We start from the raw sequence: 21040 nt of genomic DNA on the forward strand, positions 1-21040 counted from the left end.
ATGAACTAGCTACAAAAATACAAATTGTGCAATTCTGTTGACTTCATATGTTAGTTAAATGTTCTTATAGTTGCATTTAAAATTAGCATTGTGTAATATAAAGATGAACAGTAAAATTAACGCTAATAATTTAAAACTCATTTTTTCTTTACTTACAATGATTTTAAATAGTGAATTAAAAAATACCATGACAATTTCAAAAAGACAATATGAAAGAAAGGAGATAGCTTCGTATTTTGTCCTGTTGTGGCACTTTTTTACTGCTTTTTGATCAAAGCCCCCTCATTTTCATTTTGTACTAGGTCTTGTAAATACTATAGCCAGTTGTGTCTTTTCCTCTCTATAACTTCTCTCACAAGTCCCACCTGGCCATCTTCTGCAGGAAGTCTTGAATGACTGCTTCCCCACCACCACCACCGCAATTCATAGGCTATCATGGCCTCCTCACCAGCAATCACCTAGCAAGTTATATTTACATATTTCTATTTGCATCTTCACTCTTAAAGTAGAGTTAATTTTGAACATGTCATCTTCCCTAATAGTCTATCTTTCCTGAAGGGCAGGGACAGGCTTGGCGTTCTTATCTGTCTAGCCATGGACCGGAATCCCTGGGCCCTCATAGCCAAAATAAGTTCCGGGAACTAACAATAAACAGAATGAGAATCTCCAGGGCTGGGTCATTTGGCTGTACAACTAGCCTGAGAAGGAGCTGTTGAATGAATGAAAGATATCAGTGGTTCCAGTCCCTGGAATAGTACTTCTTCTAGTTTTAATACTCCCTAGTAAAGTCTGGTCCATCCTTGACGGACTGGATCAAGTGCCACCGTTGCATTCAGTGACATTTCTCCTGATTTCTTCTATTCTGTCACAATTCCCTGCCATCTCTAACTCCCTCACCTGAAGTTCCTTATTGTATATTAATTATCTTTGACACCGAGCAAATGCCGCTCAAGTTTTACATTTCTGATGAGACTCTGGTAGTACTGAAACCACAGCAGAATGAGGACCTGGGTGAGGAAAGGGAGGCACTTGCCTTGAGTGCAAAATTTAAGGGGCATTAAAAACTCAGTAATTAAGAAAAACCTTATTTTAATGTAATATTTTTATATTTTAATCAAAATTAATTAATTATTTTAATCAAAATTAACAATCATCCATGATGAACAATATATCAAGGGTTTAAGTAAAGACAGGCTCAGTCCCTGGCCTCACTGGCTTCAGTGTAATCCCAACCCTGTTGGACTTTAGGTTTTATTTACCTTCTTACCCCAGCAGCGAATGAATGAATGAAAGGATGAATATAGAAAGAATTGCTTCCTTGAACTAAGCAGCAACTTGGAATTTGTAGATCCTCGTAATGAGGATTTTTACAGGTGGCTTTGGTGTGCCCTCTTAAAGCAGCTAGGTTGGAACAGCAGGCCATATGCTCCAAAGTTTGAGTATTATTTTTGCCTCCATCAGATCCCCATAAGATTATTCCTCCATTGTCCGCTTTTGTGAAAAATAAGAAAAAGAAATAGCATACTGCGTTGGCAACCCTTGTTTGCCATCATGGAGTCAGCCCTCCAAGGGCCAATTCATGGAATCCTTAGTAGTTCATGTTGTTTCAATAAGGGTGCATTAAAATTGCATTTCCCCATTGTTATATAACATTGCTACAATCATAGTCTCATGAATTGTTTGAATAATGCCATGTTATTTATTTAATGTTTTAATTTACTCTTCATTTCAGAAGTTTCCAGGCAAAATGAGATCAGAAAAACAAAGCCATTTGAACAAAGCGAAGCAACAGTGTTTATTATACTTCATTCTCTGTATGATGTTTCCTTCCCTCTTAAGAAGGACTTTAGCTCCAAGTCATCTTCAGGAAGAAGTAAAAAAAAAAAAAAAAAAAAAAAAAATTCAAAGTTCCATCAGGGTTTGGGGCCTATTATCCACCTTTGTGAAGGAAGGCTGGCATCACGCTCCTCCACTCTGCCCCCTTATCACAAAGTTATTCACATGGTTCCCTGGCCCCTGCCAAGATCAGGCTGTCCACTGTTGTGGCCTGTCAGAGTCCAGCTTTTTCCTCAGTGGCCAGATATGTCAGCCACAGTTAGCCACCAGGGGGCCGCCTATTTGGAACAAGCGGTGAAGCCTCCACAGCTTTCCTCCAAACCAACCAAAACATCCCGGGGCAGCTTTGGAGCAAAGCCCAGGAACTTCCCTGCAAGGGAGAGCAACTTCTCTCTAGCTACAAAACCTGCAAGTCCTATATAGTATAGCCTCCCTACGAGTGAGAAATAAAGCACGGATCTATCTCCGAGAAGCCAGGGGATTTTAAGGTCGGTGGAGTCTGACCGGGAGGCCCCTCCCTCTGGCCCGGGAACCCTGGGGTCTGCGACTACTTCTTGAAGCACCTGAAACACCCTCCATCCAGGCGCAGGCGTCAGTTTCCGAATTCCTGAAAGTTGCGGTTGTTAACGCTGTCAGCCGGGACGGCGGCTCCTCGCCCCTTTCCGTGGGATGCTCCCAAGAAACTGGAATAAATCACACGTCACCGGCTGGAAATTCGGAAAAGGCTCCAATAAATCATCTATACATTGCTCAGACGGTTGAGTATCCAAATCGTCATAGCTCTATCACATTGCTGTGCCCAAAAATGTGGATGTTGAATGATGAAGTAGAAATCGTTTCAATCGCATCTCTAAGAGAATAACTGTACTCTGTCGTCAAAATAGTTTTGTTGCAATTATAGCTTCGTACCGACTGCATTTTAGCTTTTTGGGTACTCAGTATTTTTACAAGCATTCTTCTAGCGCAGATGCAGCTGCCTGCCTCATTTTCTCTCAACCTGAACCCCTGGCTTTGAAGACGTGGGTGGGGGTGGGGGTGGGGGTGGGGGTGGGGGCGGGGTGGGCATTTGAGAGATTCGTATCGGCCTGGGGCAGAACTCTCCAAGAGCTTAAATTATACTCGTCTTCCGGGTTTTATTTGTACATATCCAGGGCAAAGACAAATTAATAGGGCAGCCCTTGTGGAACCTGTGGAGCGTCTCAACTCTGCACACATCTCCCGGGATGTGCGTAATTGTGCGGAGGGGTGTCTCCCGCAAAAGCCAGCCAGGTATTTTCGGAACCGCCACGGGGGTGCGTGTGCGGGGGCGGGTGCGGGTGCGGGGGCGGGTGGGGGTGGCGGGGGACGGTCAGGGAACTCCGGACGGCCCGGCCCGCGGGAGGCCCCGGGAGGAGCCGGAGCGCTCAGTCTGCCCGACACGCGCCACAAGTGGTTTGCAGGAGGGAGGAGCGCAGTGGCCGGGGCCGCGCCGCTCCTGCCCCGCCAGGCAAAGCCCGTGCTCCGCGGAGGTCCCCGCCTGCTGGCCGCCCGTGCCCCGTTTCCTCCTTTCCGCCTGCCCGAGGAATGACGCCCGAGCCCGAGCCCGAGCCCGAGCCGCGGTGCGCACGCCGCCGGGTGGGTGGACGCGCGGCCGGCCCGGGAAGGGCTCCCGCGGCGGGAGGGCGGGGAGCGCCCGGGCCGGGGCGCGCAGGTGCGGAGGCGGCCGGCCCGGGGCGGCGCGCGCGTGGGCCGCGGGCAGGGGGCGGCGGGCGCCTGCGGGGAGCCGGGCGAGGGGCGTCGGGCCGGCGGGGCGAGCGGCTGGGAGGCCATTTCCTCGCTGCGCCCCTGGCGGAGCGGGGTTGGCTGGCGCTTGGCCGCCGCCGCGCCCGCGGGCAGGACCGCCGCGAGGGGCGCAGGGGAAACCAGGTCGCCGGTTCGCAGACGCGGCGCGGAGCCGGCGCCCGGGCCCGGAGTAAGGCAGCGGCCGGGGAGCGGGCCGGGGCGGGCCGGGCGCGCGGGGGGCCGGAGAGGCGGGGACTCGGCGGCCGGGCCGCGGCCGCTTCCTGCGCCTATAAAAGTGGAGCGGCCGGGAGGGCCGGCGCGGCCCTGGCGGCGGCCGCCTCTCGCCCGCGGAGTTGACATTTTGCAGACTCGCGCGACGTCCCGTCGCCGGCGCTCCCCGGGACCCCGCCGCCGGGAGGAGGGGGCGGAGGAGGGTGGAGACTGCGGGGCTCGCCGGCCTCGGAAGGCGCACAGCCTCGGGCGGGCGGCCGTGACGCGGCGGGGATTAACTTTGCATGAATAATGTGAGTGCGCTCGGGAAGGAGACCTCCGGCTGCCCGGGCTCGGGGCGAGCGCCCGCAGGCTGCTTCCCCGGGCAGGCGCGCTCCACCCGGCCCCGCGAGGGCACCGGTAATGCGGCGGGAGGACTGCGCGGAGGCGGGGGCGCGGGCGGGGGCGGGGGCGGGGGCGCGGGCGCGGGCGCGGGCGGGGGCGCCGCGGAGGCCGAGCGGCGCGGGCGGCGGAGCGGGGCGCGCGGGCGGCCGGGCGGGGGCGCGGGGTGCCAGCCGCGGCGCTCCCTGCGCCCGGGGCCGGGGCCGTGCCCCTCGCGCCCCTCGCGCCCCTCGCGCCCCTCGCGCCCCTCGCGCCCCTCGCGCCCCTCGCGCCCCTCGTGCGGCGGCGGCGGCGGCCGGGGAGCCCCCGCGCGGGCGGCGGCGGGCAGGGGTGGGGGCCCCCCCTCCAGTCGCAGCGGCTCTGCTCCTCGAACCCCCGAGCCCCGCTGTTGACAGGCTCCTTGTGAAATGGAGTTTGGCATCCTCAGCGCAGAACCGAGTGGAAGTTTCCATGATGAGGAAGTTCTGTGACACGGGGGTTCGGAAAAGGTTGGCAGACACGGGTGGGGGGAGCGGGGAGGCGGTTTAAAGGGACTGTGGGTCCCCGCGTCCCCCCCCTTTTTTTCTCCTGCTCCGGAACTCCGGGGTTTGGAAAGGAGAATAATCCCGAATGTTGGCGTGCGCCGCCGCCGGTGCCTGGCGACCCCCCCCCCCCCACTCGGTGGCGGTGTCGCCTGCCTCCCGGGTCGCCCGCTTCGCCCTGCGCTTCTCTTGACGCAGCATCTTCCTCGGAGTCGCCCCGAGTTGGTTGCGGTAACCGGGAGTTGTGCCAGCTGTGCCCTCCCCCGCCCGGCCCCCACCTCCCTCGGAGGACGGCTCAACGGGGGCAGTTGTTTTTTTGTTTTTTGGGGTTTTTTTTTTTTTTTTTTTTGGTCTTTTTTTTACCCCTAATGGATCGCGTCCTTCTTAGCTGAGGTTGTCATTTTGGAGGAGGATTTCCCAGTGACCATGTAGGATTATTATTAGTGCTGATTCTTAAGCCTTCCGATTTGTAGGGGGGTCGGGGGGTGGGGGGGCAGGGGGGAAGTATGGAAGGTTGTTTGTTTGTTTGTTTGTTTTTGACTTATTAAAGGTTGAATTATCATTTTCCAAATTAGGAAATTTTACAGAAAGGGTCTAGAAGCTTAACAATTCATAAACTAAAGTCGAAGAAAGAGAAAAGAGTTTACCTGTGCAAACAAGTTCAGACTCTCCTCCACCTTCCCCTCTCCACACACATTTAGAATTTGTGAAGATTCAAACTCTGTGCCTCATTGTCAGTAAATAAATTTGAAACCAAGTCTTCCTCTTAGCCTGTTACTGGTCTCAGGTGCCAGTGAGATGCAGTTTTAAAGACCAGTTTAGAAGTTCAGAAAATTAAGCACTCCTTGGACAGCATATTAACGTCAGAACACAGCAGTTTTTTCTAATGGTAAATGTACTGGATCATGAGACCTATCGAGCAATATCTTTACATTATTTGGCTTGATTTTAGTTTAGCATCCTTATTGACCTTGTAATAGTATGTAGCATGCACTAGATTACGAAGTGATAAAAATTGCATTTTAGTTAAAATATTCTATGATTCATTATGAAAATTCACGGAGACTGATCTGCTCCCTAATTCACTTCTGCTTACCTTTCTTATTCTGAAACAAGTCAAAGACTAGGAAACATTAAAGAGAAAGTATTTTGATGAAAAGCATTTTGAGCAGCGGATGTTTTTAGAAGTTTTCATGCTGGTTGGCTAAAGGTTTTAACTGAGTCTAACGGAGCTTCAATAGTAAGTGATTTGTTTGGGGTACTGTACGGGAGAGCATTGATGAACAACAATTTGTTATTTGTGTATGTTAAACTGACACTATCAAAATCTTATTTTTAATAAATTTCAAAGTTTTATATATATTGGAAGTGGGACCATCTGGTAGTAGATATGATTTGCTTTTCTTATTTAGTGAGTGAGAGAAGTGCAACTAAATATAGCCATATAACTATTTTTTTAATGAAGCAATTCCTGTTGGGATTATAATGCAAAGGCATAATTTTATTAATATTGGAATATTGTTTTTATGGAGTAACTGACTTTACAAGAGGAATAAACATTCCATTTCTCCCCTTTCAGATTCTTTATTTTGCCATCATGATGAATTAAGAACTTCTTTTTAATCTAACATTTTTGAGAAGAGGTGATTTCTTAAAATGTCCTTAAGAGAAGGTTGTGGATTCCTTTCCCTTCCTAGGATTTTTTTGCAGTTGTTTGAAGCATGGCATGTGTAAAGCCACAAATGGGATTGCAAGTTTGTTTTTGGATTTTTTTTTAGTAAGCTCATCTTTTTGATGGAAATCCGAGTAAAGATGATTGGTTTCTTTAGCTCCTTTTTGTCATTCTAGTGTAAGATGATGTGTCACCTTCTTAAAAAGCCCTTCCATGAGCTCACAAGCAAAGACAGCCCCCCTCATTCCTTCTCAGAACCATTACACTGTTTTTAGTTTCTTTCTTCTTTTTTTTTTTTTCCTTCCTTGGTCTTATTTGCAATCTGAATTGCCATTTCAGTTAGTACTTGTTGAATACCTGTCTCCCCTGTCTAGAGTATAGAGTCCATGAGAAAAAGGCTTGACTGACTCTTTAACTCTTGATTCTCCAACATCTTACTCAGTGCTTGGCACACAGTTGGAACTGGAGAGATCTTTGTTAAATAAATGAACAGTTGTGCTCAAACATTGTGTTCCTAAAAATACCTAAGCATCTGAAGTGGGTACCAACTGGGTATAGCAAGACCATACCAAGGCACAATGTGTCTGTGTGTGTGCTATGAGTACATGGTTCAATTTTTATCTCTGTCTCCCCCGCCCCCTTTTTTGTAGATGAAAGCTAGTCCCGTTCTATATAGGACAATGCTGAGAGTTATTTCTGCGAGTTCTTCCTGGGGGCATTTGCCTGTGAGTACACAGAAGTCCTCAGCAGTAGTTTGTCTTACACATTACCTTGATTCCCTGAAGACATTGACCTTCAACTCCCTGGGTATCAGCAGAATCTTTATGAGTTCCAGAGGCATTGTCAGTGCTAAGAGTGAAATTCCAGGGAACAGACATCACTGGATGATAGCAGTGACTTCTCACTCAGCAGGTTCTGGCATAGCCTCTGGCCTTGGCAGCCCTAAGGGGACCAAGGGTGTGTGGTGGTGTAGCTGGTCTACAAAAGTAGCAGCTGGGAAATGGGCAAAATAGGACTGTGAGGGAATAATACAAGATTGTAAGGGCCCTTGGGGGGTAGATTTAGAAATAACCTGGCGGCTATCCTGTATGGTAAATTAAGTCATTCAACCTTTCCCCTTTGCCTCTTTTCATCACACTTTCTTAAACAGATTCTGAACCAGATGATTGTGGGAAGTATTACATTATCTGAGTTTTCAAGTGACCAAGGTGTGATATCCAAAGGATCATCTCCAAATTAGCTATTCTTGGAAGCTCTTTTGACAATTGAGATAAAAAGGAAATTACAATGGGTGATTATAGTAATTTGTTTTTGTTTGTAGAGTATAGACTTTCAGAATGTGTCTGCATAAATACATAGTAAAAATCCCACAAAATGATGAGATTGGTGAAAATGGTAAGGGAAGGAAGATCAATATCTTATATAGGAGTAAAGATAATTAAACTGAAATCCTAAATGCTTATTGCCTTGGAGTATTTACTTTAGCTCTGAGCTTCTCAGTGGCCAAGTTAACAGGAAAAAAAAAAAAAAAAAAAGAGGGTCTGAAGATGGCAGGTATGTAAGGATACATCACATAACATTGTAGAAGGCTTACTATGGTGTCTGGCAACTAGTATATACTTCTGTGAAGTATCAAATCATGTAAAGGCCAATACTTGAACTTCAATTCTACAGAAAATGAAGTTCTTTTTTTGGTCATCTTTTATGAGAATAAAAAATGCAGAAGGCATAATGATGAAAAGGAACCCAGTAGGTGTTTGTCTTTGGGAGCCTGAGCTACTGTGGTTCAGCAGTGGAGATTCTGGCGATTGTCCCCAGTGCAAAAATAGAGCTCAGAAAACCTAGAGGAATGAATGGTTAACATGTTCTTTAGGCCGACTTTCTCAAATATCCAGTGTCTCAGCCAGGCTTTTGACTAGAGCAATCTGAGAGGACAGAACAGCCAGGTACTTGAAAATGACCCTATGGCCATAAACTCTCCGAACAGGTGGTCTTGACCCTTTGCTTTAGTCTATATAGCTCTTATCACCCTTCAGGGCAGTTGAATTTTCGTTTACATTTTGCTTCCCTCTCTAAACTGTGATGAAGGACTGTGGGTTTATTCCTGCTTGACTCCCCAGCACCTAGCAAAGACTTGGACACATGGGCACAGGGAAACACTTGTTCGAAGACTGAATGGGAGAGGGAAAGGGGTAGTGTTTCTCTTTCTCTTCTGATATTGGTATTGTCATCTTTTGATTTAGTTTTGCCCAAAGTGAATATTTGCTGCCTGGATTGCATCAGATGTCTGTATCACAGCTACAAGGGCTTGTTCTAGTTTCTGAACTGGTTGAGCGATGGATGGAAAATCAAGTCCTCGCTTTATTTGAAGTCATTTTGGTTATTTGATTTGGTTTCTCATTTGGTCTACTAAAATTTGTGTTCCTACTATGTGCCTGGTTCCACTCGTCATTTTGCAGCTCAGTGTGCAGCCTAGTGACCTATAAGACAATATTTATATATTAATAGAAAGGGATTATGAAATGATCTCCACCGTGATGGAATAGATATGCCTGTTGGGCTCCCTCACATGGTCCCCTAGATGAAATAAAGTTATTTTCAACTGAGGAGGTGATTGTTTTGTGGTTTCTGTAGCCTATGTGTATTCGTATAAATTGCAGTGGGATTCAGCCAGGATCTTCTTGGTATCCAAGTGGTGCTGGATTGAATATATTTAGGTCAGTGAGTCTCTTATGAAGGATGTTCACACTTCACCTTAACTTCCCAAATTTGTTAGTCAATTACGATGTTTAAGTAAGTTGGGGACGGGTAAGTACCCAAATCACTGAGTCACAAATAATGTATTTCCTATGCTTCTCTCAGCAGTCTGGCCAACTGACAGCTAGAATGGTGCTCATGTTGTTTGGTCCATACTGTCCTAATTTCAAGGGACTTTGGAAACTTTATGTGCTGGCAGCTGTTCTTGTGCAGTACTATTTTTATTGAGTGAGAAACTGAGCTCTGCTGTGAACTTAGGTATCTCTTCCAAATGGCAAGTTAGGAGAGTCTGGAATTAAGACCCAGGAACCTTGACTTCGTGTCCCCAGAATCTCACTGTAGCCTTTCCATTATGATAGTCAGACACTCTAACATATACATACACATATATGCATATAACACATAATAATACATATTATAACATGTAATGTGTATACAACAGTGTTAACTGTATGTGAAATAACATGCTTATACAGGTGTGTCTGCTGAGTGAGAGTAACGTATAACAACTGAGAAAGGATTGATCCAAACTAAATTCCTCATTCAACTTCCTAATTCCATAACAGGCATAATAGTTTCTCTTTTGTGGCTTGATTCAGAAAGTCATGAGTGATAAGCTGATTAAAGTAAAAGCTTGGACAAAGGAATGCAACTTGACAGCAGGTATGTCTTCTTGCTTTGGGAAATACACTGTTGTGTATTTGAGTATGTGTATGTGTATTCCACATACTCATCTGGAGGCTTTGGGAGTGTTTATGATGAAAAGAGTAGAGAAGATAGTCATGATTTTAGAGGCATGATGCATGACCATGACATTCAGGAACCCATTGAATATTCTGATTTGTGATGCATATTATTCAGTGGTTCTCGAGAGGGTTCAGATATACTTTTTCCCTTAAGGCTCTGTTTTCTCAGATTTCAACAAAGCTTGCACAGAATAGGTGCTCAAAAAAATAACGATTAATAATAGTGATTATGACATTCCTGGGTTTGGGTCAACTTTTTCGTATTTCTCTCTCATATGCATAAATGTGACAGCAACTTGCGTGTCCGTGCATGCAGAATCTGCCTCTGTGACAAGGGTGTGTGTCGTGTTCTTATATATAGTAAAAAAGGCAGTGCTTGTCTCTGGCTTCGATTGTGGTTCCCATGCCCAGCTTCCAGGTCATGGTGAGAAATGCCATAGCCAGACTGAGGTCCCATGCTAAAAACCCTGTCATCACTTTAAGTCCTTCTCCCTACTCCTGATTATTTTGGCAGATCGTCCTCTTATTTTATGTTTTACTCATTTAACTATTCACTTACGTTACTCTATGGTCAATTATGTTTGGGAGATCCTGAGTTTAACAACTTAATGTGAGAATTTTTCAGAGATTATGTTTATGCTAGGGTGCATTATGAATTCCAAGAAGGAGAGCAAATAACAAAACCTATTTGATCACTGTATTCTGTGTGTTTGTGTGTGTGTGCGCGCGTGTGCGCATAAAAACTCAGATGGCTTAAGTTCAGTGCAAGAGGTTGTGAAGAACAGTTCATAGCATTACACTTAAAATTAGTCTCATTTGTTTTAATGAGTATGTCTGATGATAAGTGATAACTCCTAGGAGCAGTATCACTCCCCACAGCAGAACCTTGTTGCTTTTTCACCAAAAAAGTCTATCAGTTTGTATTCAACACTGATTCATGTTACCACTGTTGAAATGTTTTTGCAATGATGCAAAAATAAATCATGCTAAATTGCTGTTACTTTTTAAATATTATAATCATGAAGTGTATCTTTTCTTGACTTCATTTCTGATATTTAGATATATTAATTTACATGAACCAGAGAATGCTTTATTTCTGCCATATTTTTGTTTACTTTTTTGAATTTTCACTTAAGCCTCACTGTAACTTCTATTCCAATTCCAGCATCTAGAGATCTAGAATAATGTGTCTGGATCTGAATTGTAGCTACAATAGGGGAAGTATAAGGTTGTATATCCTTATATTATTGGTCCTTTAATTTAAAAAAAGGAACCAGGGAAACCTTGCACAGAAAAATCTTCTTAAAAACAATTTCAATTATGACCTTTGTAGATAATGAACATATCAATTTATCATGTAGTGTGGTAGTTGGAAGGGATTTGAAAACATCTTCTTCCATTGAGGCCTCTCAAAAAAATAAAAAAATAAACATCTAGGCATTTGGCTTATTAGTTTGCTCTCACACACTATAGCTTCATAAACAGGGAAAGGCATCCTCTGCAATGTACTCTATATGCATTCATTTGCTGTTAATTAAGAATATGTGTTTGGATTTATCTTTATTGAGATAACCACCAAAACCAAGCCTTAAAATGAGTAAATTAATTTTTTCTATCCTGGAACCTGTCCATACTTTCATTCCTCCATCTTTCCATCTCTTCATCTGTACCTCTGTCCCACTACTTATCCATCAATCCATCCATCACATATGCATTGGACATCTGCTGGGTGCCAAACTCTGGTAGGTGCAAAGACACCATGGTCAACATTTAAAAATATTTGCTGTAGAAATGCTCAGAGACTCCTGGGGCAATCTACAGAATTTAATGTATAACAGTGTTTCTCCACCTCAACCATTGTCATTTGGGACCAGGTAATTCTTTGCTATAGAGGGCTGCCCTGTGTGTTGTTGGGTGTTTAGTAGTATCACTGGGCTCTACCCACTAGATATCAGTAGCTTCCCCCCCACACACACACTCCATTTGCAGCAATCAAAAATGTCTCCAGATATTGCTAAATGTCTCGTGGGAGGCAAATTCACCCTTCCTGCAAACCACTGGTGTAGAGTTCCTTCCCACTCCACCAGGGCTGTGGAGTGGCAAGGTATGGAATCATAGCCTGGCTTCACCTGGCTTTTTTTTTTTTTTTTAAGATTTTATTTATTTATTTATGAGAGACACACACAGAGAGAGAGAGAGAGAGAGGGAGAGAGAGAGGCAGAGACACAGGCAGAGGAAGAAACAGGCTCCATGCAGGGCGTCCTATATGGGACTTGATCATGCCGTGGGCCAAAGGCAGGGGCTAAACCGTTCAGCCCCCCAGGGATCCCCTCACTTGGCTTTTTTGCAGTTTCCTTATTAAATGGGGTCATGTAGCATTTGACCCATAGTTAAGTGTTCCTAAATATTAGCTAATATAGTGATGGTAGAATTAATACTTAAACAGGCAATTAAAATATTGATAAGTTCTGTAATGGTGTGAGTACAATATACTATAGAAACCCAGAATTGGGAGTAAGGTGAGTTCTAGGCAGAACACCATAAACCAATATATGAAGTGGGCTAAAAAGCATGAAACCTTTGGGAAACTGCAGGGATCCAGATCTGATTGATGTTCAATGGACAATAAATGAGACTGTTGGAACAGGCAGGAGACACATGGTAAAGACTTTTCTGGTCACAGTAAGAAAGATAGACTTTGTCTTAGTAGCATGAAGAGACTAAAGAATGTTTAGCAATTCAGATTTTTATTTTAGAAGAGTTCTTTGGGATGTCTTAAATGAGAGAGAGACTGGAAATGATGAGTCCAGTTAGAGACTCTTGGAATAATCCACTGAGAAATGAAGGCTTTCGGAACCGAGGCGGTTATATGTTGCTGTGATGTCTTTGGGAACAGATTTCACTTTTTCCAATATGTGACAAAATTTTTCTAAGTTAATTCCAATAATGAATATTTTTAGCAAGATGGCTCTACATTTGGGGGAATTTCAAGTTTAATTTGAAAGCAGATTACATGATAGATTCTCTTTAGAATGTTTTCAAATAAAGCTTAATTTTAAGACCATCTCACAGCCTATTCATAGCTGAATATTACTCAGGGGTTTCTCTGCTATTATATACATATATTTACAGTTCCCAGTCACACAGAAGCATACTTCTACACAACTACATTGAATTATCATTGACATTGTTGCATTCAGATTCATTATTTAGTATTAAGTATTGATTTTCTGACTGATAGGGATTTTATTTCTTTAATGATCAAAATTAGAGATAGATGGAGAACATGAATGAATGAATGGCTAAGAAATTATGGAAAGACTACCAAATGGAGAATAAAAACATTTTGGACAAGTGTTTTGACTTATTTGAGTTTTAATTTCCTTAGTCAAAAACAGTAAAATTTATCTAGATAAATTAGATAATCTCACAGTCATCCTTAGTGCAGAGATTGGCAAGCATTCTCTCTAATAGGCCATTTAGTATTTTCAGCTTTTCAGGACATATAGTCTGCACTGAGACTACTCAGCTCTGCTGTTGTAGTGTGAAAGCAGCCATAGATGGTATGTGAGTAAATGGTCATGGCCGTGTAGCAAAAACTGTATTTACGAAAACAGAAGGTGGGTTATAGTTTGCTAAACCCTGCTAGGCCAGCAGGAATACAATAGAAATATAATGTAAGTCACATATGTAGTTTGAAATTTTATTGTAGCCACATTATAAATATATAAAAAGCAACCAGTGAATTCTATTTCAATAATATATTTTATTTCACCCAATATATTAAAATATTATTAACTTGTAATCAATATAAAATATTAATGAGATGTTTTACCTTTTTGTACTAAATCTTCTAGTATGTATTTTACACTTGCAACACATTTCTACTTTGACTAGTCCCATTTCCGGTGCTCAATAGCCACTTGTTGGCCAGTAGCTGCTGTAATTGGGCAATATGACCTTAGCCTTAAAAATGTATTTTACCAAATTCCATGGAAAAATAAATTATATGCTTATTTCAAGTGATTGAGAAATTTTTTTCTGCCACTTATATAGGTTAGGAATACATTTTGAAATAAATGTGCAGTGGCTAAAACTGTCTATTTTTCACTCATGTTAAATTAAAAACTGCTCTTCCTGATTGATTGGTGGCTATGCTCCATAGCCATTCTAGGGAGTCCCAGTGCCTTGGGTCTTACGCTTCTCCATCTTCTGCTCATGGCTGCCAAGATGATGTCTTCACTGTATCAGACCATTGGGAGGGAATAAGAGAGTGGAGAAGCACATTGGCTTCTAACTACCTTGGTTTGAAAGTGACACAAAGCCATTTTGCTCTGCTTCCAAATTGCATGTCCCCACCTAAATGGACTGGGATGGGAATCACAGTCCCAACTTCACAGCAGCTTTCCAGTGATGACTCTATACTGGGTAAAGGGGAACAAGAACTATTTGGGGGTCAGAGATCTGTCTTTTCCATACTGTGCTATTCTATTTTTTAAATTTTTCATGTGGCCTTCATCACATTACTGTCTTGTTACTTTTGGAGGCATTGACAAGTGATGAAAACATCTTGACAGCCGTGAGGTAACCCATTTCTGTGTTTTGGTGCAGTACCACCCTCCCATCTGACCTAATTCTCTTTCCTTACATCCTTCTTACTCATATGGGGTCATCTTTAATCTTGCTGGACCTGATTTTTCCTTTTAGTCTTTGACCATCATTTTATTTCCTTGGTAGATTTATGTGAATTATAATATGCACATAGTGTTGGGAGCTTGCCAATCAATCCTGATATTACTGGCACATTATTAGAGTGCTGCTTTTTTAAAGGAAACTAAAATTCAGAGTAAAGATATCAGTGAGCAGAGGCCAGAGCTGATTCTTGATGTGTTGACAGAGGTACTGAAGCCATTTTCCTGGAATCATTTTACAGAACCTCAGACTGTTTAAATAAATGACTCATTACATAATATCTTGACTAAAAATACCAATTTTCCTAGTATTTATCCTCCTTATCATTGCTTACTACAATGGGGAGCCTTCTCTTTTTTAGCCAGAAAGGGTGTTTGCTTGTTTTCTTCCCAAATTATAAACATGCTTTATCAAATATTCAGCATGTTCTATAGAAGTGCCTTCTGTGAAGGAAATGTAAGAGGGGCATGAATAATAAAAGTGAGGTAAGTGAAAGGAACAAAGAAGCCTTTTCCTTCTAACTGCATATTTTACCTTTTTATAAACCTTATTATTTAATTATTATTAAAATGTCTTATTCTCAGAAGTAAGGAAATGCAAAGCACACATGCATTTTAACTTATTAAGAAATAAGGCCCACCAGTGATAAGAAGTATCATGCTGAGGACATGTAAAAGAAAAAGAAGTAATTGTATCCCTTTAAATTAGCCGAGGTAGGGTTGTATTTGACTCTACAAGCCTATTTTTATGAAATATTTTGCAATGCTTTTGAAAATTAAATTTTGCAAAAGTAAGAAATTAATCCTGATACATGCCTCTCAGGTACAGAATTCAGCTCATTAATTCTTGATATTCCTAAATAGGGAAGAGATAATTCTCTGAATAATCCCTAACTTGTTACTAGCCCATCACTGGGGTCTCTGGCGCTCAGGGTAACTCACAGTGTGGGTGCCAGTAATGAATGTTTTATTTTAAAATCCTGTCACAGGTAGGGAGGAGAAACCCTCCCTGCCCTCCACTCCCCTTATTGGCCAAGTGGGTTGTGGCGAGGGAAAGCTGGGGGTTCTGAGTCCTGGATTTGTTGAGAGCTGAGGTATTGGTGAGAGGGATCAGGATGTGGGGTGCTGGACATCCATACAGGTGTTGAGTTGGTCATCTAGCTTCACCCCTTTCTAGCTTATGATCTCTCCTGCAAGCTACTTAACTGCTTTGAACTTCAGTCACCCCATCTGTGCTTACACCACAGCATTGTGGAAGAGATCATGTGAGATCATGATTATTAACTGCTTAACCAGTACATAGTACTTGATGAGTGCTCAGTACATGGAAGACAATTTTTGTTATCATTTTATTATTGCAAAAATTGTAAAAGCAATGGGTTCAGTAAACCTGCATCCTGAAGTTCTAGAGCATTATTATCCAAAAGGCAGGAAATCGGAGTCAACCCAGTGAATTTCTGTAATCACTTTGCATCATTAATTATTCCTTATTCAGTTTTATGATGCATTTATTAGTAACGGTCTCCTTTTTATAGATCACCTAGCATTTTCAATCTCAAGAGGTATGTTCTATGGTCAATCGTTGAAGTTGGTGAACCCTCAGTTTTTGAGGAAAATTATAGATGTTCAGTTACCTACACAGGACTCCAGCCTCTTGAACACAAATTTGAATCTCCTGCTTGTAGTGAATATGATGTATAAGCTGACTACCTCACTTCCTTTTTTTCATAGCTGCTGCTTTCCTCTCTTATTCTGATACTTTTCTACTCTCCACAATCATACTTCTTCACTTAAAAATCTATCATCTGTTTTTCCCTGCTTCAGTTTTAACCCAACTTCCTGCCCTGATTAGTTAGGATTGAAATTCAAATTCTCTCCTGTTCTGCCCGGCTGAAACATGCCATTTCAATGACAGATTTTCTCACCCCCTTGTCCAAGGTAATATTACATGATTAGTCACTTACTATATATATTTCCTCACTGTCCACTGTCCAAACCCCATATTGGTCAATGAAATAGATATTTCTTTGCTAGATTTCAAGATCCAAGAGGGCAGGGACTATGTGTTGAACAAGTTTAGTGGAATCTAAAAAGTAGGCCCAGAAAGTAGGTGCTGAGTAATGCTTTCCTGCTGTTGTGACCAACCACACGTAGGCTGTTTTCATATAATCAGGATGAATCTAATTTTAAAATGAACAACCGTGTGTCCTCAGATGAACCAGAATATACACTTACAAGGCCCTGCTGTCCTGCATTATAAATAAGGGAATAGGTTGTCCGGCAGGAAAAAGCTCTGCTGTTCTTTTCCCTTAAAAAAAAAAGAAAAAAGAAAAAAGCTATCCACACATAAGAACTGAGATAGAAGATCTTCCCATCTCCTCAACTAAGTTGACAAGAAAGTAGATGCTCTGTGCAAAAATGAAACCCAACAAAAACCCACAATCCAAGAAGAGTGGCTTCTAAGGATTTGTAAAGAAACGTCCTTAAGAATGGCTTATTCTATATAGACCCCAAGCTTGGTGGCCTGATTCCTCAACTTTTGTAACAACAAAGATTTCCTTAGGCAGTGGGTTCAAGTTTCTGCAGAGACAACATTCTGAGACATGACCCTTGGACATATTGCTGCCATGGCATCTTTCACAACACCTAGGTTTTGTGTGAACTTTTTAAGATTTTAGTGTCTCAGAGTTCTCATTACATGGAAGATAAATCATTTAACTTTGTCCTGAATGGGTTTACAATTCATTTTTCTTCTTTGTCTAGCAGTGTTTTGAAATAACTTTTTCATTTTTGCTATTTTGTGGTTGTAAATTCCCACCGGTAATTCATTAAAGTTTCATTTGAACCATGACAGTGGTTGCTCTTCATCTTTGCCTCTTCCCAGCTCTAGAGTAGGACCTCTTCTCAGAGTCAAGTGTTGCTACTTAGTGGAGTTCTTGCAGAAGTTTGACTGGAGGGACATTTGAAACTAATAGGGATTATGTTTGCATTTCCTGCTATCCTTAAGCAAAAGACATGGTTTTGTTTATTCTCTCAATGGGAGAGAAAGGAATGTGCCTAGAGCTGTGTTTCTGATGGTCTGAAAGAAATGGGACTCAGAGGACCCCAGTGATTCTGTGCTCAGGCCTTAAGGATGAAAAAATCAGTCCCTCTAAAACAGAAGCCTCAGAGCTCTTCCATCAGAGGAACCTGGGTTGCAAGTGTCTGCCAGCAGAATATTCCTTCAAAAGACTTGCCATAAGAGTACTGTCCCCAAAAGCAGACCCTGAGATGGAAATTCATGTGCAAATTATATTAGGGGAAAGATCAAGAAAACACCAATGGCAGATGGGTAAGTCAGCCAGAGCAGGGACAGTAGCCAATAAGATGGCATTATCAAACCAGTTACCACTGTGGGCACCTGAAGCTTAGTCACATTGGTGAACTCTGGGAGACACCGTGGAACATGGGTCTCATAGATACCTCACCACGATGCAAATGAGAGTCTTTATTCACCAAAACCTGTCAGACTTTAGTTGAGGACTGCCTCCAGAGGCAATTGATTCCCTGGTTTTTCAGGACTGCCACTTGGGTGGCCACGAGCACGCCTCCTGGCAAAAGAATGCAGTTTTTGGCAGTCAGAAGACAAGCTGGTAGGCCCTGATGTGGTGCCCATGGACATAGGGTCAGGGCACCAGGGGCCTCTACTACGCTTAAGCCTTTCTAGTCATTGGCATATTACCTTACAGGGCAGCCTCTATCTCCATTTCCACCCTAGGATTGCTGGTTTCCTTTGGACTTCTGCTTGGTTCTCAAGAGATACAAACCGCCCTTAGCTGATGCAGTGGGGCTGACCCCACCAGCATTTAGTCTAAGATTGACAAGAGAAGGATCCATTGAAACAGGAGGCACAGGCAGATTTCCCCACTCTTGCTCAGCCCCATCATCTCTCTCTCACACGGTCTTCATTCTAAGACCTTACTCTTCACCTGCATTAACCTAGTGGTCCTAGTGAGTACATTCTGTCTCCTGACAGCTTTTGATCCTGTCTGCACCATGCTTTTTTACCCACCCCCCCCCAGCAGGGTTTCTCAACCTGTGTATGATTGACAGCTTGGGGCAGATAATTCATTTATTTAGGGAGCTGTCCTGTGTATGATAGTATGTCTAGCAGCATCCTTGACCTCTACCCATTCAAGGCCATTAGCACTCCACTCTTCAATTGTGACAATCAAAAATTTCTCCACACATTGCCAAGTGTCCCCTGGGAGGCATAACTGTTCCCCTTGAAAACCACTGCCTTGGACCTTAGTTCCAAATCTTAATCCCACCCTCCCCCAGGATCCTCATCAATTATAATTACCCATTTATTGTAATCCTAGTCCTAACGGTCAGGAGAGGCATTCCAAAATCTGGGAAATGTGAATATTTTCCTCAGTTGACTTTCATATACCTACTACTCCACCTTCCTCTGCCCTACTCTAGCCAGGAATTAAGAATCACTATGGTCTGTCTTTTTTCCTCCCCTTTCTCTTCTCCCTATTTGCATTGTGGACAATTGCAATTTGGAAGATGCCACTTTTCATTTCTGCCTTCTTTGTAAAAGTTCTTGCTCAGTTCAATAAAGCAAACACTAGTGGCAAATCAGTGAATAAAGTACATTAGTAAGATGTTACATGCTATTTTAAAAATTATGTTGATCCATTCATTCATCAAACATTTGTCTAGCACCAAATATGTGCCAGGTATATACTTGGGTACAGTGGGGAACAACATATTCCCTGCTCCCTTCAGATAGATACACAAAATGCTCAGAGATTTTTATTTTATCAATACATGTATACCCTAAATTCTGAAAGCTGGAAGCACAGAAAGCCAGTATTGTACTAGGAACAGTTGCAATTACTGGCACAGTCTTTCCTAATTTGGTAATTCTAACTATATGGTTTAGAATTACGACATTCTGCTTTGAACTATAGGATTGATTTCTGTTCCATTCAGAAGTATTTTGTGAGTACAGTCCACCTGGACAAGCGGGTTTCACAGTTTAACAAGTTCCTGAAATGAAATGTTAATGAGTCTTTCACACACTCTTGTTTGCCAGAATCTCTCCTGCTTTTCCTGCTTTACCTCATTGAACAGTTGTCCACATTTTTAGGCAATCCCTTTCAAAGGGGCTTTCAAGCAATGAAGAACAGGGTTGCACTGCTGCTGCTTTTTTGTCTGGGAATTGGTTATGGAGAAACCAAAAAGAATAATATTCACAGGGGAGAGGATTATAAAGATTCTGATGTCACTGGGAGAGCTGCAGAGGGATGTCGCCTTGTTCCACCACCTTGCATGGACTCTATGCATCCTGTGGAAATGCTTGGGGTATCCTCAGCACCAATGGAGGCTCCTGTTCTGGCAGCCTTAGCTGTGAGGGGGTGGTGTGTCCCAAGCAGTTACTTCTGATCCTCTCAGTCCCGTTGTACTGACTTCTGCACCCTTAGTTCTGGGAATGTGCTGCCTCCAGAGCAGCGCATCCACACCACCTGGAGCTGGTTACACAGGCAGCATCTTGGCTCCACCCCAAACCTGCCAAACCTGAATCTGCATTTCAGCAGGATCCCCAGGGTTTCCTGTGTGCTTTGGAGTTGGAGACGTGTTTTTGTCTCTTATTCATCTTCTACTTCTCATTACCTAAAAAGGTGCAGGATCCAAAAGTATAAAAGAGTTAATGCAGTAACCCTGGTGTGTATTGATTAACCCCAGTATACCTAATTTATTGTTTTTCAAACTTGGCTTTCAGCATATTAGTGGGTCTTGAATGAACATATGAGTCACAAACTACAAAAATTTTAAGTAAAAAGGACTACACTAGGAAGTATTAGAGTATATCACATGTTTTGGAAACGTGGGTTTCATTAAAAAATGCAAACACACACAGACACACAATTTTGTATGTATGCACTGGGTCATGATTACAAAATGGAATTCTGACTGGGATTACGGTTTTTAAAAAAAGGAATCCTGAAAACCGCTGTTCTAAAGAATGAATATATCTCTTTGTATATATTGATCCATGTTTAAAAAAAAGATCAAAATACACATTTGATGAAGTTTGGCTACTTTTCTCTCACCTGAGAGAAAGAGATTATCTGAGATTATATTCTCTAATTCAGACCCCTGAACAAGTAAAATGTCCATATAGCATTTATGTATGTCAAAATTACCTGAACTGTAGGTTAATGATAGTAAGAATTTTAACTTCTCACTCAATTTCAGAAAACACTGTTCTATCAGAGACTGTCTCAAAATCTTGAAAAAGACACTTTTAGAGAAACATTCATTTTAAATTTAAAAAAAGACCAACTGTAGGCTCGCCATAGCACATAGGTTAGTTTGAAGGGAATAATAATTTGGAACCCATAAGAAATTCTCCAGGTTATGGGAGATCCAGGGTGTCCCAAAAGTAGTGGTAAA

The 21040-nt window shown here is 42.8% G+C and overlaps 1 protein-coding gene across 50 annotated transcripts in view; it reads left to right on the forward strand.

The window, feature by feature from the left end:
- Nucleotides 1–2071: 2071 nt before the first annotated feature.
- Nucleotides 2072–21040, forward strand: part of THRB (thyroid hormone receptor beta) — a 372815-nt gene continuing 353846 nt past the window's right edge. For 3 of the 50 annotated variants that reach the window (XM_072726694.1, XM_072726726.1, XM_072726728.1), the window contains exon 1: nt 3254–3450. The gene's annotated coding sequence lies outside the window, so the exon portion shown is untranslated. Of the gene's footprint in view, nt 2594–2869; nt 3106–3175; nt 3451–3659; nt 3788–3902; nt 4228–4506; nt 4698–21040 lie in introns of those variants that run through there. The other 47 variants (XM_072726710.1, XM_072726732.1, XM_072726720.1 and 44 more) reach the window with 36 other exon arrangements.

Source organism: Vulpes vulpes, chromosome 11 (assembly GCF_048418805.1).
Source record: "Vulpes vulpes isolate BD-2025 chromosome 11, VulVul3, whole genome shotgun sequence".
In the NCBI taxonomy this organism is placed as follows: domain Eukaryota; kingdom Metazoa; phylum Chordata; class Mammalia; order Carnivora; family Canidae; genus Vulpes; species Vulpes vulpes.